Raw genomic sequence first — 16,495 nt, 5'->3', positions numbered from 1 at the left:
CTATCAGTGATTTACAACATACTCACAAGAGGAGCCCCACCATAAAAATAAAGGAAAAAAAAAAGAAAACCAAAACAAAAAAATCCAAAACCAAACACTCTTGTTTATGTGATACTAGGGTTGGAACTGAGGCTTTGCATATACTATGCAAGTGTTCTTACCTATGACGAGGGAGGAAAGATGGACAGAATTCCTTAAATAAAATAAAGGTATGTTGGCACATGCCTGTAACCCCAGCACTCATGAGGCAGAGGCAGGAGGATTAGGAGCTCAGGGTCATCCTTAGCAAGAACAGGTGAAACCAGCTTGGGCTGAGACCTTGTTCCAGAAAACAAGTGCTGCCAGGCTGGGGTGTGTGACACAGAGGCCAGAATGCTTCTGTAGTGCACATGAAGCACTGAGCACTGCAAAGTAAACAAACAAGCTAATAGCTGAATAAGAAGAGGACGGAGATGAGATGCGGTCCATGTCCACGCAACTCGCATCATGCTGGGACACAGAGGCAGCATAGCAGTGCTGACTCTGCCATTTTGTCTCTTAGGAAAGATGGCTGCACCTGGGAGACAAGCCTGAAAGGAAGGGGAATGTTTTGCACTTTTGATTCTATTAAGAACAAATAAGTTATTTAGAAAATTGGTGCTTTTTTGTTTTATGTTTTTATTTTCAGTTTTGTTTGTTTTTTGTATTGTGAACAGGTACTAAAGCTAATGTTATTTTGTTCTAAGAATATTATAGATTGGAAACAAACAAACTATTTTAATGTGTGAGGGAAAAAAAGCATTCCAGACTGGCCCGGTAGGCTATTAATCTCTCACCAACAGGCCTACATCTACTGCTTTTATATCCTTCACTCCTTGAACACTAAGAGCTGGGCTTTGTCCCCTAATTAACTGATACTGTTTTCAGATTGTAAAAGGAATTGTTCTTAGAGGTAGGATTGTTTTCAAACATCTTTCAACATGATCCCAGTTAAGATCAGAACCCCCTCCCTCTCAGTTTTCCTGTGTCATCTTATCTAGAAATAGGACCTTGTAACCCAGCTGCTGCCTGAAACAGCCCCTGCCTGTGTTTCCCTGACTAAGGTTCTAGTACTCACGATTTCTCTTCTGAATTATTAAAACATCCCTTTAAAACATATTCTTAGGGCTTCTCCTAGCAACACATTGTTTGTGTTGTCAGGAGTTATCTGCTGGATCATGAATGCTGTATCCTTCGCCTGATTAGGATTTCTTTACCTCTTCATGTGCTAGGAAATGAAGGTTCAGTTTGGTTTCTTAGGACATTGTCCTTCTCTAATTTGGGTGTGATACTACCTTTCCACCTCAACTCTCTATCTCCCTCTGTATATTTTAGCTTTTATTGTTTTTTATTTATTTTTTTATTGAAAAAAAAATTCTGCCTCCTCCCCGCCTCCCATTTCCCTCCCCATCTCCCTTTTCCCTCCCCCTCCTCCCACTCCACTCCCCCTCCCTCTCCAGTCTGAAGGGCAGTCAGGGTTTCCCGCCCTGTGGAAAGTCCAAGGTCCTCCCCGCTCCGTCCATGTCTAGGAAGGTGAGCATCCAAACAGACTAGGCTCCCACCAAGCCGGAACATGAAGTAGGATCAAAACCCTGTGCCATTGTCCTTGGCTTCTCATCAGCCCTCATTATTCGCCATGATCAGAGAGTCCGGTTTTATCCCATGCTTATTCAGTCACAGTCCAGCTGGCCTTGGTGAGCTCCCAATAGATCAGCCCCACTGTCAAAGTGGGTGGGGCCACCCCTCATAATCCTGACATCCTTGCTCGTGTTCTCCCTCCATCCGCTCCTCATTGGGACCTTGGGAGCTCAGTCTAGTGCTCCAGTGTGGGTCTCTGTCTCTAACTCCATCCATCACCAGATGAAGGTTCTATGGTGATATGGAAGATATTCGTCAGTATTGCTATAGGATAGGGTCATTTCAGGTTCCCTATCCTCAGCTTCCCAAGGGACTAACTNCCTTGGCTTCTCAGCAGCCCTCATTGTCCGCCATATTCAGAGAGTCCGGTTTTATCCCATGCTTTTTCAGTCACAGTCCAGCTGGCCTTGGTGAGCCTTAACGATCAGGGAAATGCAAATCAAGACAACTTTGAGATATCATCTTACACCTGTCAGAATGGCTAAAATCAAAAACATCAATGATAGCCTTTGCTGGAGAGGTTGTGGAGGAAGGGGTACCCTCATCCATTGCTGGTGGGAATGCAAACTTGTGCAACCGCTTTGGAAAGCAGTGTGGCGGTTTCTCAGGAAATTCGGGATCAACCTACCCCTGGACCCAGCAATACCACTCTTGGGAATATACCCAAGAGATGCCCGATCATATGTTAGCTTTTAATAAGATCATTTTGCTCATCGGCTTCCACAGGTATTTCTCCATCCTTTCTGCTTTGAATCCACACTCTTTCTTTGTTTAAAACCTACACTTACCTTGTGATTCATATAAAATGCTTCCTCTCTGTGATGCTGTCCTTATTTACTTGCTATTATAAGCTTGTTAGTACCCTTCCTGTTTCATTCCCTAGGATCTGCACCATGACCATGATTGCAGTGTGTGTGTGTGTCCTTAGTTTTTCTGGAGTATCTTGATGGCAACAGTCAGGATTTGTTTCTAATTCAGAAGAGCATTTTTTTTTTAAATACTGTTGAAATTTCCTGTTGCTGTAGCTATTTCTATGATACTTCTCAAAGTTAAATTGTTAAAAATATAAATTAATATTTTGTCTAGCAGTGTATTAAATATTATACCTATAAGAACAGCCACAATAATGGTCTTTTTTTTTCTGAGACAGGGTTTCACTATAGATATCGAGCCTGTCCTGGAACTAACTCTTATAGACCAGGCTGGCCTCAAACTCACAGAGATCCGCCTGTCTCTGCCTCCCAAGTGCTGGGATTAAAGGCATGCACCATCACCACCCGGCTCACAATAATGGTCTTAACTTTACCCCGCATCTATAAAAGAACAGGTCAGCAGGTAGTGTTCACTTTATTATAGATGAAACCATGTGAGATTTTAGCTGAGGGTTCATATTTAGCTCTTGCATAAATAAATAATTTTAGCAAAAGAAAATAGAAGAAAGAAAATTTTATACCCTGAAAATCAACACTTAATAGTAAAATTTCTTTACTTGTTATATTTAAAGGTATTTTTAGAATTCCACATCAGAAAGAGAAGAAAATTATTACACACACCTTTATATATCAAAAGAGAAATCCTAGTTTCTGTTTTTTTATTACTTTGCCTCAAAAACGTCAAAAGCATTATGGATAGAATAATATATACAAGCACAAAGAAATCCTTGCTGTCAACCAGTTTCCTTTGTCTGTGGTTCAAGATGGCAAAGCTATCTATACAACAAAGTGTAGCTCAAATCATAGGAGAGCTCAGTTCTAAGGTCAAGCCCCGCCTCAGCCAGGCTGCTGATCTGGGAGCTGTCTGAGGATTATCTCCTCACTGAATGCTGGGGAAAGAAAGGCAGGATGACCTGGGGCCTGGGAACTCCTTGTCATTTTCAAGCTCAGAATCTCAGGGCATTTGGATGAGAACCTCTGCCAGAGTGAAGCCGTGGTTCTCTTGGAGATGGGGTCATTGTTGTTATTCTTCCAGTCTCCAAGACAAAACACATGGTATGAACAGCCACATCGGCAGTGCCAAGAACCACCTGGAAGAGACCCACAGTTGTCCCAGGGCCAGGTCGAAGTGTGAGTCACTGAACTTGCTGACCACTACAAAACCAGGACGATTTTGTTTTTCACTCTCAGCTGAATCACAGTTAAATGAAAGGAGAAGCTTGAAGGCGTTTAGAAGACAAATTCAGCTTGCTACAGAGAGTTTATTTCTTCTGCCTTACTATATGGCCGTGATGTTCTTCTCACTGACCTATTTAGAAATATTTAGGAGTGATGCAGTGAGCAGTCTGCGAGGATTGGAGTTTCCTTAAGCTAGCTCATGCGTCACTCTGCTTTAGTTTGTCCAGCTGCCAGGATAAATTATGATCTGTTGAAGTGGATCTTGCTTGGTGCTCTTTGATGTTGGCTGGAACTTTTGGAGAGTCACATGCATCTTTCTGAGCAAGTGCATCATTTGATGGACTAATGCAGCTCCGATGATGCATGGATGTTCTGGAAGCACACAGGACCTCACCATTGGTGGGGCAATGAAGCAAGGGAAAGACAAAAGGACATTTGGAACTGTTCAGTTCTAAATGTTACTCAATGTGCTAGGACAGTGTGATGTTACCTCCTCACTGATGTGTCTAGCATCTGGGACTTCACAGATGTTACAACTGGATATCTTTTTTTCCCATGGCTTCACATGGCTCTACCTTCACAAATCTGAACCATAATTATCAAGGAAGCTGGTCTCACCTCTTATGTTCAGGTTGAGAATGGAATTTATGGAAATTGTGGGAAACTATGTTCCTGATAATAATCATTTCTTTTAGACCCCTCATTCTTTATTTCATCATAGGTCACTCATATTTTCAAAAATGTAATGTAATTCTATCACTAGTTTTATGATTGTCTCCCTCAACTTTGCACATTTTTAAATTATAAAATTGTAAGAATAGTTTTTGTTTTTTGTTTTGTTTTGTAAAAGGACCCGACTATTTTCCATTCCTCTTTCCCTTTTTCTTCTAAATGCATGCTAAATGCTTTTGGTATATCACTTCTTTTAATTCTGACAATAACCAGGTGCGGTCGATTTCTATTCCCTTTTTAAAGAGAAAAGAGATTGGCTTAATGACACCAGAAAGTTTGCTGGCGTGGCTGGTTCTGGGATGTTTAGGAGTCAAACTCACATTATAGTGTGATTGTGTGTTTTCAGACTACTTCCTCTCATTTCTTCCCAAGATGGAGGGCGATGCATTGCTAAGTACAAGCTTGGTACTTGAGCAAACTGAAGACATCTCATAGCCAGGAACAAAGAAGGAAGAAGTACAGCAGGTTTTATAAATTATTTGTTATTATTGTCTGGAAAGGAAAATGTTTTGTTATGAGTGATTTCAGTTTTTGAAGAGCCACTTGTTATTTTCCAGATCCTTGTCTAGTTGGCCTGAAGATGTGGCCCCTAGCCAGGCATGCAACTGTGGAGGAGTTAAAGGATTACACTGCTGATGTCACACTGCAGTGGGAGCATGCACACAGCAAATTTAAAAACATTGCCCAATAAACAACTGAAACTTACAAGAAAAGACGGTAATATTGGCTTATTTTCCCACTAAAATGTCGAAATTGTTCTCTTTAGTTTAATCAGAGATTGATATTTCAGATCTTAGTTGATTGAATTTCAAATATTCAGGGGACACAGTCTTTTGAAATAAAGACTTCTTACCTCGTATGGGAGACGGCTTGTGTTTAACCCGTAATACTACAAATAACTAGGTCTTAAGAATTTCTAGTAATTACAGTTCAAGCATTTTATATAGGTTTATTTTGTCCCAAGGGTTGTAGGCAGATATTAGGATCTGGTGGATAAGCAGTTTATTAAGATAGAGTAAATTTCCAAAGGAGAAGTAGACCAGACCTGGAATTTAGGTTGGAAGCACTACGGCCTCCACACCAGTGGTCTGGAATCCTTGGTAGTCATTTGTAAAACATGCACTTTTCTGCCCATGGTTTATTGTGGGGCTTGGTGACTGGGTCATTCCATCTTCCTCTTTTCTAACTAATTTCTTTTATATGCTAATTTTGATCTCATCCTTTCCCTGTTCTTCCACCATGATAGCATATAATTATTTCCTCTTACTAAATAAATATCCTTTTTAAACCTTTAATGTCTGAATAGCTCCTCCACCAAAACTGAATGCGTGCTATGTATAAATTGCTTTTATTGGTACTATAGAGATACAGAAGATTAGAGTCTTTGAACTTTCCTGATATATAGCTATGTCATAGAAGATTCACCTACACACTGCACAGAGCAGGGAACAAGCTGTTTAACCAAATATAAATTAAAATAGAGGGAGAGAAATTAGATAAGCATTGATTAGCCCTTCCTCACCTTGCTCCTTAGGGGATTTGAGACCATGTATCAGATAGTTTTAGAAGCCTGAGAAACATTGTCTGCACCCAGGAGAGAGGTCACAGCACTGATGCTGCATCACCAGCAGAGGTGCTGAGGTTGCAGTGAAAATGAGCATCACTTTATGTTGAGGCATGTGATGTGACTGGTCTGCTAGTGTTACTGACAAAGAAGGATGTTCATCCATGGAGTGGGATTCTTGTGAAATTTCAGAGGAATTCTGCTGGGAGCCGATTTGAGTGGCTGTCATTACAAGATGGCATTTGGCCCCGGCCTCGCTTGATACCATAATAAAGGTTACAGTTCTTCCACCAGAAAACAGGATGAGTTGTGGCGATCTAGCTGCCCACACTTCCCCTGACAGGCAGGGGAACTTCCTTGTGGTCTGTAATTGACAGGGATGTTCCCCTGCTTTCTTTCCTGCCAGTGGGTCTCCAGAAAAGCAGTTAAAGTATCAAAGTAGCAAAGGTTGCTAGGCAGACTCCCTATATCAGCAGCTACAGCTCAGAGCTCGGGGCCCCTTGCTTTCTGCTCTCCCTTTAACCAAGAGGCTCCAATAAAGCGTGATTTGAGAAGATTCCTCGTCTGGTGGCTGTTCCTTCCTGCTGGTCAGGGAGTTCGCCACAGAATTCAAAGCTAGAAGGGCATTTTAGAGACCCTGGTGATGTCTGTTGGTCACACAGGCATTAGAAAACCTGAAGTCGCATGGTTACTTATGCACAGATTTCAGCATTCAACATCATCACCAATGCCCACGATGACTTGTTCTAAGTTCCATTTGAGGGAGATAAATGTGTAATCAGTTAGCAGTTTTTTGGGGAGAAGTTGGTAGGTTTCGGACATACTGTATTCAAAAGTGAATCGGAGACCAATGAAGACACAGATATTGAGACAAGATAAAATATTTTGTATAGTGTAGAATATAATTATAATATAAAAATGATATAGTAATTTTCTGTTATTCTGTTGGAAGTTAATTATTCAAAGACAGTATGGGCTATACAGTTGTGACTTGATTGAGAGCTTCATACTGAAGACAAAGCTGACATACTTCAGGGAGGAGACTGAAGGTATACATACAGCACAGCAAGGTTAGGAAAGAAAATTTGAAAACGGCTCCAACAACAGATCATGTATGTGGGTCCTTGAATTGGAAATGCTCCCGTAGACTCTAGTATTTCAACACCTGGTCCCTAGTTGGGAATGCTCTTTGGGAACATTATGGACTACTTGGCAGGTGGAAGCTTGTTGGAGAAAGTACATCACTGGGGACACTCCATTTTCTGTTTATGTTTTCTTCTTGCATTTGAAGATCTGAGCTCTCAGCTTCCTGTTCCTGTCACCGTGTCTGCCTCTCACTGTCATGCTTCCCTGCCATGATGAACTTACTCCTCGGGAACCAGTAGTGGAAGCAAATCCTTTCTTCTCTCAGTTACCTGGGTCACAGTGGATAAAGATAGAAAAGTAACTAATACAATGCATAGATTTTATTCCTGGAAAACCAAAAACGGTAGAGAAAAGAATTCTAGAAATCATTGGAAAGGGAAGACAGATTTGTGGAACTGGTTCAGTGTCGCACATCCCTAAGCCTATCCTCAAGGTACACAAGAGATTAACGCTGCAAGTAGGAAGATAGACTCGTGCAAAAAAATAGGTGACTCTCTCTCCCCTCTCTCTCTCTCACACACACACACATCAAAGTCACATAGACATGCACACTGACACACATACACACTAATATATACAGACACACAGACAGACAAGCACACACAGAGATACAGAAACACATACATAGACACTCAAATTCCCATAGACACACAAACAAAACTCAGTTTTGAGATAAAATGAAGTACTTCATTAATTCAGCTCAATTTTATCATGGTACCAGTGTGTTCTCTCACTGAAAGATGGATAAGAACTATCCTGACTTTATTACTTGGTGCATAATACAAGCATGAAATTAGTGGCTATAACTATACAAATCATTATTTTTCTTCTAAGCCAATTATTCTCATATTCTCCAGGCCAACTGGATCACCAGTATCTACAGAAATAATAAAAGCAAGTCCTGTAGTCCATCCAAGTACAGTTAGATAAAAAGTTCTGGGCCAGTAATGTGTTAATAGTTCCTCTTGGTGAGTGCACAAGTGCTTAGGTTAAGCACTTCTGGTTAAAGAGAATTGTGGGAGAAGGCAAGCTCAAGCTAATCTGCGGTGAAAAGTGGGGGCCCCTTGGGGACAAATTATCTCAGGCTTTAAGATGTAACTAAACAAAATCATTTCATGATGTCAGTTTTTTTTTAAAAAAAAAAACACTTTTATTGATTCTTTGCAGATTGCACATCATGGGTCCCTATCCCACTTCCCTACCCCTTGCATCCGCTCTCTGCCCTTGCAACCTTTCAAAACAAACAACGACAAAAAAACAAGCAAACAAAAATCAAACATTTAAAAGAAAAAAAAAGCCCAAACAAAGCAAACAAACAAAATGAAGCAAACAGAAGAAGCAGAGTTGTGGAAGCTGTAGTGTGTCCCAGTACGTCACACCGTTCACCCGACAGTCATTCTATATTCACAGACGAGTGTGCATTGCATCCAGCCTGAGTGACCTGCATAGTCACCTAGGGCCATGGTGTCTTCTGGGCCTGGGTGCTTGCTGAGGGCCATGTCTGGGCATGTGGCTCTACAGTAACCAGTATCTGACTCAATGTCCTTGGCCCATGTTGCTACCAAAGGGCACACAGTGCCTGGGGTCTAGTCAATCACCTAGACCATGCTGGTGTCTTGAAGGCCATGCTGTTACCAGGGCCATATTGATCTGGGTAGCCTATCCTGCAATCAGGGCCATGGTGATACCCGGGCCTGAGCTACTGCTGAAGGCCAGGTCTGTGGTCCTGCTGTGACTGGGGTCTGAGTTGACGTCCGTGGCCAGGTGTGATAGAAACCTCACATTTTGAAATGTGAGGGTTTTGTTGAGTTGGATGTATCCCTCACTTGCCCTGGGACAATTGGCCTTGACTCTCACTAGATATTGGAGCAGGAGAGCTGGCTCCTGCAATCAGGAAAGATGGCCCCACAGTACACCGCAGGCATGTACCTCACTAGACAGCTCACTAGAACTGACCCTGTTGTTCTGGAGGGTTTGAGAGAAAGAGAATGGACCCAGACCCCACCTCGAGGGAAAGATGCCAACTTCCTCCCACCCCTTGCCCTGGGGTCACAAAAGTAAAAGAACTAGCCCTGCCCCTCACCAGCCTCAGCACAGGAGAGAGCCAGAGAGTGGACCCTGCACCCTGCCAGGACAACACACTAGAGCTAATCCTGTTGTTGAGAGGGCAGGGAGTGAGGAGAACAGGAGAGCTGATCTTGCCCACTCCTTGAGAGAGAGAGAGCGAGAGAGAGAGAGACAGAGAGAGAGACAGAGAGAGACAGAGAGAGAGAGACAGAGAGAGAGACAGAGAGAGACAGAGAGAAAGAGAGACAGAGAGAGAGAGACAGAGAGAAAGAGAGACAGAGAGAGACAGAGAGACAGAGGTGCAGGTGGGGTGAGGGGGTGGGGGCTGCATCTTGCCTGAGTGAGGCAGTGGAGCTGGCCCTGGTGGTGAGAGTGTGGCAGGGCCTGACAGCAGGAGAACTGGCCACGCCCCTTGCTGCAGGCAGCACTGGAGAACTCATTGGCTGAACACATGGGGGAAAGATGGCTGACTGACCAGCCCAACTACCAACCAGGCCCAGAACCAGGGTCGTGAGATAGCCTGTTCCAGCATCTACCTCATCTATGAACTGTTGGAGCATGTAAAGGAGATGAGCCTACAAATCCAAAACAGCAGAATTCCTATTACACAGGACAACAGGATATCCAAGAAGAGCCCCAGTGAGAGCCCACTATCAATGATGTCAGTTTTATTAGGGAAAAAAAAAAAAAAACAAGATGTGGCTTTTAGGAATCACAAACACTTCTTAGCATTGACTCTTGTCTTATATTTCTTTCCCGTTTTCTTAGGGCTCTTAACTTGGAGTCTTTGTATCAACAAAAGGGTGAGGAGTCACAATACAGTAGAAACTAAAGACTAAGTAGTGAACAGAGCATTGAGGTTTCTTCAAAATACACAGTTAACCTGTATTCTTAGAATCCCAACCTGATACCATGTCTTTACAACAGCTAAGTCACACAGAGATCAGTATATTATATGTATGTATCTGATAATCTATAAATCTTTAAATGCAAATAATATAGGGTGAAATGAGGTGTGTAGTCAGAGACTTAAATGCCAGCTTGTTCCTTCTCATGCCCTTCCCCATTCACCAAGGGTTTTCCTTAATCTCCCCCCCTGGTTCTTTCCAATTACCAAGAACCTGCTTCATTCTATAACTGATTTCTATATCTCTGCCCCTTAAATGTCAAATACACTTTCAAGGATTCTTATTAGCACTTCTATTCAAAAGATCTATATTTATAGTCTTCCAAAAATATATTTGGAAGTCTGGTGTTTTTTGCTGTAATCATAGCCTACTAAACCCTATATGATGGCATGTTTGCTCAGTACCAATTGTCCATACTTTTCTCTAGCCACTCATATCGAGTTGGCAGCAACGTCTTCAAATGAGAGATCCCACAGTCTGGTTTTGTACCCCCTCCCATATTTACTTAAAATTCTTCCTTCCATCTGCACAGACTTAAATTTCCTGCTTGCTTAGCCTAAGAAGACGTGCTAGCTTATTCATGCTAACTAATTCTCTGGTGATGATGGATTGTTGGATAGAACTTCACCTTCAGTGTATTCTCTCTTCTCCCACATCTGCACTGATGAAAACAAATCCTGACCGTCACTCAATTCCCAGAACAAAGGCCTTAACTCTCCAACTTGACACTTCCAATTAGAAATCATTCCAAACTCAACACATACAAATTAAGCTCCTTACTTTGGTGGCATTTAAATCTCATTATTAACCTCCACGTTAAATTGCATTTTTGGCCACACCTACTTCTATCCCACAGAAATTCTAGCTTTAATTTTATTCCTGTTTATTTTCTACATGTTTTATATGGAGAGCTTTTATTTTCAAACACCAAATTAGCTTTATTTTTATTAGGTTTGATTTTATTTCCTGAGAAAAATTCTAATTATTTTTAAATTTTGATTTCCTTCTATTCAAACATTAGTGCTCTTGGCACCATTTACAAGGTTTATGATGTCATAAGAGGGAAAAGAAATCTTACACAGACTTCGTAGGAGGAAGGAAGTTCCATTTTCTTTAGGAAATACACTCTTCAAGTTGAGACAGCTGTTGGAAGGCAGCAGATAATCGCGACTACACCTTTAATAATATCTTCAGAATGACTGAAGTAGCATCTTTCCCTCTTCAGTCATGACTTTGCACCCTCGACCCAGAACCAACACATAACTCACTGACAGAAATATAGGAACAGACTAAAACAAATGAAGCCCAAAAGTGGAGCTCTCTGTCATCTAGAGGAGGCTCCTGGACAATGGACAGATCTTCCACGCAATCTTATGAAAATGTCTATTGCATGTTTGAAGGTGTTTGCATTGTAATTAAAGGCTATTCCCAAACATTACTACCCTTAAACTTTCTCCTACATCCTGATGGGTAGTCAAAGAAGGTTTGGGGGTAAGCATGAGAAAGAATAATATCTCTTATTATTAATCTAACTCTTGCTTAAACACCCAGTTTCCATCCTCCTACCTAAGATAGCATCATAAGTTAGATTAATGGATTTTCTTGGAATGATAATAGCAGAAAGGCTTTGTGGGAGGATGGTTTCTGGAGAAAATAATCATCAGTTTAATTAGCTTATTTTATCATCAAAATATTAACCCATTGTATTTATTTTACTTGATAGACTCTTTTATATATGTTAGTTCCAAGAAAAAGCTTACAACAAAATATATGGGTTAAACTATTTTACTGGTGTTTCATGTATTGTCCATCACTTCACCACAACCACTAGACTACACACACCCTCAGTCTTGGTACTTACGGATGATGGGTGATGGATTTGGTGACACATAATGGGGTAGGCTGGTGGCATGGGGTAAACTGGGAGCACTATAACATGTGTGCACTTCTAAGTTTTGGGGGACCAGAGAGTCAGATTTTCCCACAAAGTTTGTCCAGACTTTATTCACAGTGAAGGGACTTGAGAGAATTGATGACTCTGGCCAGAGTGCAGATGGCTTTTGGAGAGCCCAAGTTTATTCTGGCCGTGTGCCCAGGTCCTAGATTAGAAAAAGGCTATGTTGATATAATGTTTGTATACTTTTCAAATTTAACAAACATGTTTTGGATATCTACTATAGACAAAGTCTGAAATAATTCCACAAGTAAGTATGCTAAAATTCTGTCTACCTGCTCACAGCATAGATAGTGGCCCTATTAAGGATTTTGTAATATGTTCTTGGCACAAAGTGAATTAATCTACCCTGTCACTGTTGTATTATTATTCTAGCATTGGCTTTATTTTGCATCAGCTAGAGTAGAACTTCAAGGTTCACTCTCTCTACAGGACTTCCAAGTTTCTAAATGTTCCTAGCATCACAGTCATTTTTCCTACATCCTATACCTAAAAAGCATCACCTAGCTCCAACTCTTTACTTTTAAAGTAGTTATGCTTCAACATGTATGTTTTTAACTATAACTAATGTATTCTAAATCTGAATGGACTTGATTTCTTACTCTGAGTATGTTTTATCACACTCCTAAGGGACAGGAGATAATAAATTAAGTCAGATACTCTTTCAGTTTCACAAACACCTATTATATCTATAGCTCTGCTATTGAAAGGCAACATGGGTCACCAACTGCATATTTCATGGCTGTTTGTTGGTGGCATCATAAATGTAGTAGCTGTTTGAAGAGTCTCCAGGCCTGTTTTTTGTTTTTGTTTTTGTTTGCGGCAGTACTATGCTATTTACTACCACCTATCTTGCCCCACCCATGAAACTTTCTTTTTAGCAGTCAACTCTAATTTTCAAAACAGATAGGCCTTGTATAGTCTCTTCTCACATTGCATAACAGCAGTATAGGTAGTCGATAAGATGCTATGGAAATTCTGACGCCGAGGCTAAAGAACACACGTTATCCCCTTCCTTGTTCTGTCTTGGTTCATTACTCTGGATGAAGTCAGCTTCAGTTCTATGAGAATGAGCAAGCAGCTCTATGGAGTGGAACATGCAGCTACTATTCTTTTGGTGAAGAACAAGACATATACAGGCTATTTTATGGACAGCCACACAAATACTATAGCGTTTGAAAAGTTTGCTGTGCTCATCTTCATGGATGAGCATTCTTAAAGCAATTCTTACTGAATTTTAATACCTGGCTGTTGTTTTAACTGCTCCATTCCAGATAGGCCTTGAAGCAGCTACTATTCTGCTCCCGAAGTCATCTCATGTGAAAATGGTGTAAAGTAGTAAGTATTTGTTTTTCAAACCTCCACGTTTGGAATAATTTGTTATCTAATAGTCAAATGCTCAAAGAGTCTGCTTAAGAGGGTGGGTATTTGTCTTTCTCAGAAGTCCTACTCACTCCCCAATAAAGGCACAAATGTATACTGTTTCTTTCTTCCCAAAAGATTAGTATCATGTATCTAGCTTATATTAATATTACTTTATAAGTATAATAGTAATGTATTAATATTAGTAATTCTTAGTATATAATATACATTCTGTATATTATAATTATAATAGTATATTGAAGCTAATAAAAATTAGTAATTATGGCCGGGCGGTGGTGGCGCACGCCTTTAATCCCAGCACTTGGGAGGCAGAGGCAGGAGGATCTCAGTGAGTTCAAGACCAGCCTGGTCTACAAGAGCTAGTTCCAGGACAGGCTCCAAAACCACAGAGAAACCCTGTCTCGAAACCCCCCCCCCCAAAAAAAATTAGTAATTATTAGTAAAATGTCAGCAATTAGTGATAAATGTTAATAACTTATATATGCATACACAGTGCTATACACCAACACCCACATGTAAATATATCCACATATCCACATACTCTTCAGTTATTATGCTCTCATTGTCTTACAATAGTTTCTAACACAATATCAGCATATTGTAAATGTCATGATACCTGTCAATTTGACTTTTCCTTCCTCGAGAGCGCTATGTTGAAGCCCTGGAATGTCTAATCTTGAGTGATGGCTCTCTGTGCTGCTAGACAACTCCTGCAAGTATCCCTTCCAACAGCTCTTCTTTCTGTCTTTGTCACACAGTTTTATTCTGGTCTCACATTCAATATTTGATTAAAGAACTGTCATTTATTATTTCATTCAATAAATTGTTTAGTTTAGAATCAAGCTATATCTTGGGACTAAAAAGCATGATCTTGAAGCATATTTTTAGAACTTCTTACAATAAAAACTTCTAGCTCAAGCTCGCTAGAAACTATTAGTTTCTTATGCTTCATTTACCCTTTAGATAAAGAACATAACTTCATTGACTAGAGAGAAAATTTGTGAAACATACAAGTTGTAATGATCACACAGATATCACTGTATGATATTTTATTCCTTATCACCTTTTATAAGAAAAATAAAGGAGGTAACGCCAAGTTAAAATATAAATGCTGCAATCAGCTTTCATAACCCTGGGTAATATATATGGGCATATAAAATTTTATATGTATTTGTTGATTGATTTATTTAAAAAAACATAGATTTTTGGTTATAATTATGATTATAAGGTTATTATATGAATGACAAGTTGATAAAAATATTCTAACTATATAATATGCATATTGTTTATCGCTTATTATACCTTATTATATATATCTTGAATTATGTATTATAAATAATAATAAAAGAGAAGACTTAAAATTTGACAGTATTTCCTAAGTTTATTTTATACATTCTGAATCCAACACATTTAAAATTACAAATAAAAATGTCTAATACATTATATATCAAAACTTTTTGCCATTATTGCAAAGTCTTTACTTTTTATGAAACTATTCCAAACATATATCCTTGATATATTAGTGAGGAGTAATAGCTAGCTTCTTACCAAAATTCAGTTATAAGTATATGCTGATGAGTATGGATGGTATGATATTTATAGTAAATAAGAAAGTAATATCTTAGCTAAAGTTAATAGTGTAACACTGTTGCATCTTACTATTGACTAAATTGTAAAGTATATTGTTATAGATAACAATTGTATTATCTGAGTTAAGAAGTTTACCACACACTGAATTCACAGCCACACATGGGTATTGTATCTCAGTAACCTTACCAGAGAAAAGAGAGTACTTATGTGTAATTGTGGCAAAAAGAATGGTGAGAAAAAGAAATAAAAATGATAACCATAGAAAATTAGGTTTAAAGGTTTTGATTTACATCCTTTGAGTCTTTGTAAGGCAGGTAAAATATGTGAATTTAACTCTGTGTGCAATAGAGAAACAATATCAAGATACATGTACATAAATTAAATCATTAGTTTTTTTTTTTAAAGAAAGACATTTAGTGAGAACTCTCTAGAGAAAGAATCTATAAGATATATGATGGGGTTTATCAGGGAGCTTACTTATTGATTTAGAGACTAAGACGTCTCCTAATAGGGCTGGAGAGATGGCTCAGTGGTTAAGAGCACTGCTTGCTCTTTCAGAGGTCCTAAGTTCAATTCCCAGCAACCACATGGTGGCTTACAAACCATGTGCAATAAGACCTGGCGCCCTCTTCTGGCATGTATACATGGAGGCAGGATGTTGTATATAAATAAATCTTTTTTTTTTTTTTTTTAAATAAGTCTCCTGATAGTTTGTCTGCAAGCTGGAGAACTGCTGTGGGATAATGTTCCCATACACTGAAAGATTTGTCACTCATATTAGTTTAATAAAATGCTGATTGGTCAATAGCAAGGCAGGAAGTATAAGCAGGACAACCAGACTAAGAGAATTCTCGGAAGAGGAAAGGCAAAAAGTTACCAGTCAGATGCACAGGAATTAAGATGAGAATGCTGCACTGAGAAAAGGTACCAAGTCATGTGGATAAACATAGACAAGAATTACGAGCTAATTTAAGTTATGAGAGCTTGTTGGTAGTAAGCCTTAGCTAATAGACCATACAGTTTATAATTAACATAAGCCTCTGTGTGTTTCTTTGGGACTGAATAGCTGCAGGATCAGATGGAACAGAATCATCTGTCTATAGAGAGCCATGATAAATCACATGGATGTATTTAGGTCTGAAATCCGGAGAAACAATGAAGCAGATGATGTAATCTGCAGTCCACAGCTGACAGCTCCAGGCCATGGTGATGGAGGTGGGTCTTGTAATAATAAAGAAACTGCCTCGGCCCTCATAGGTCAGAAAATTAGGTAGGCGGAGTAGACAGAAGAGAATGCTGGGAAAAAGAAGCTGAGTGGAGGAGTCGCCATGATTCTCCCGCTCCAGACAGACGCAGGTTAAGACCCTCCCTGGTAAGCCAGCTC

This window comes from Alexandromys fortis, unplaced genomic scaffold, assembly GCF_014885135.2.
Source record: "Alexandromys fortis isolate MF-2015 unplaced genomic scaffold, M_Fortis_MF-2015_v1.1 scaffold_135, whole genome shotgun sequence".
Lineage (NCBI taxonomy): Eukaryota > Metazoa > Chordata > Mammalia > Rodentia > Cricetidae > Alexandromys > Alexandromys fortis.
The sequence above is the reverse complement of the archived record's forward strand: the minus strand, read 5'-3'. Positions refer to the sequence as shown.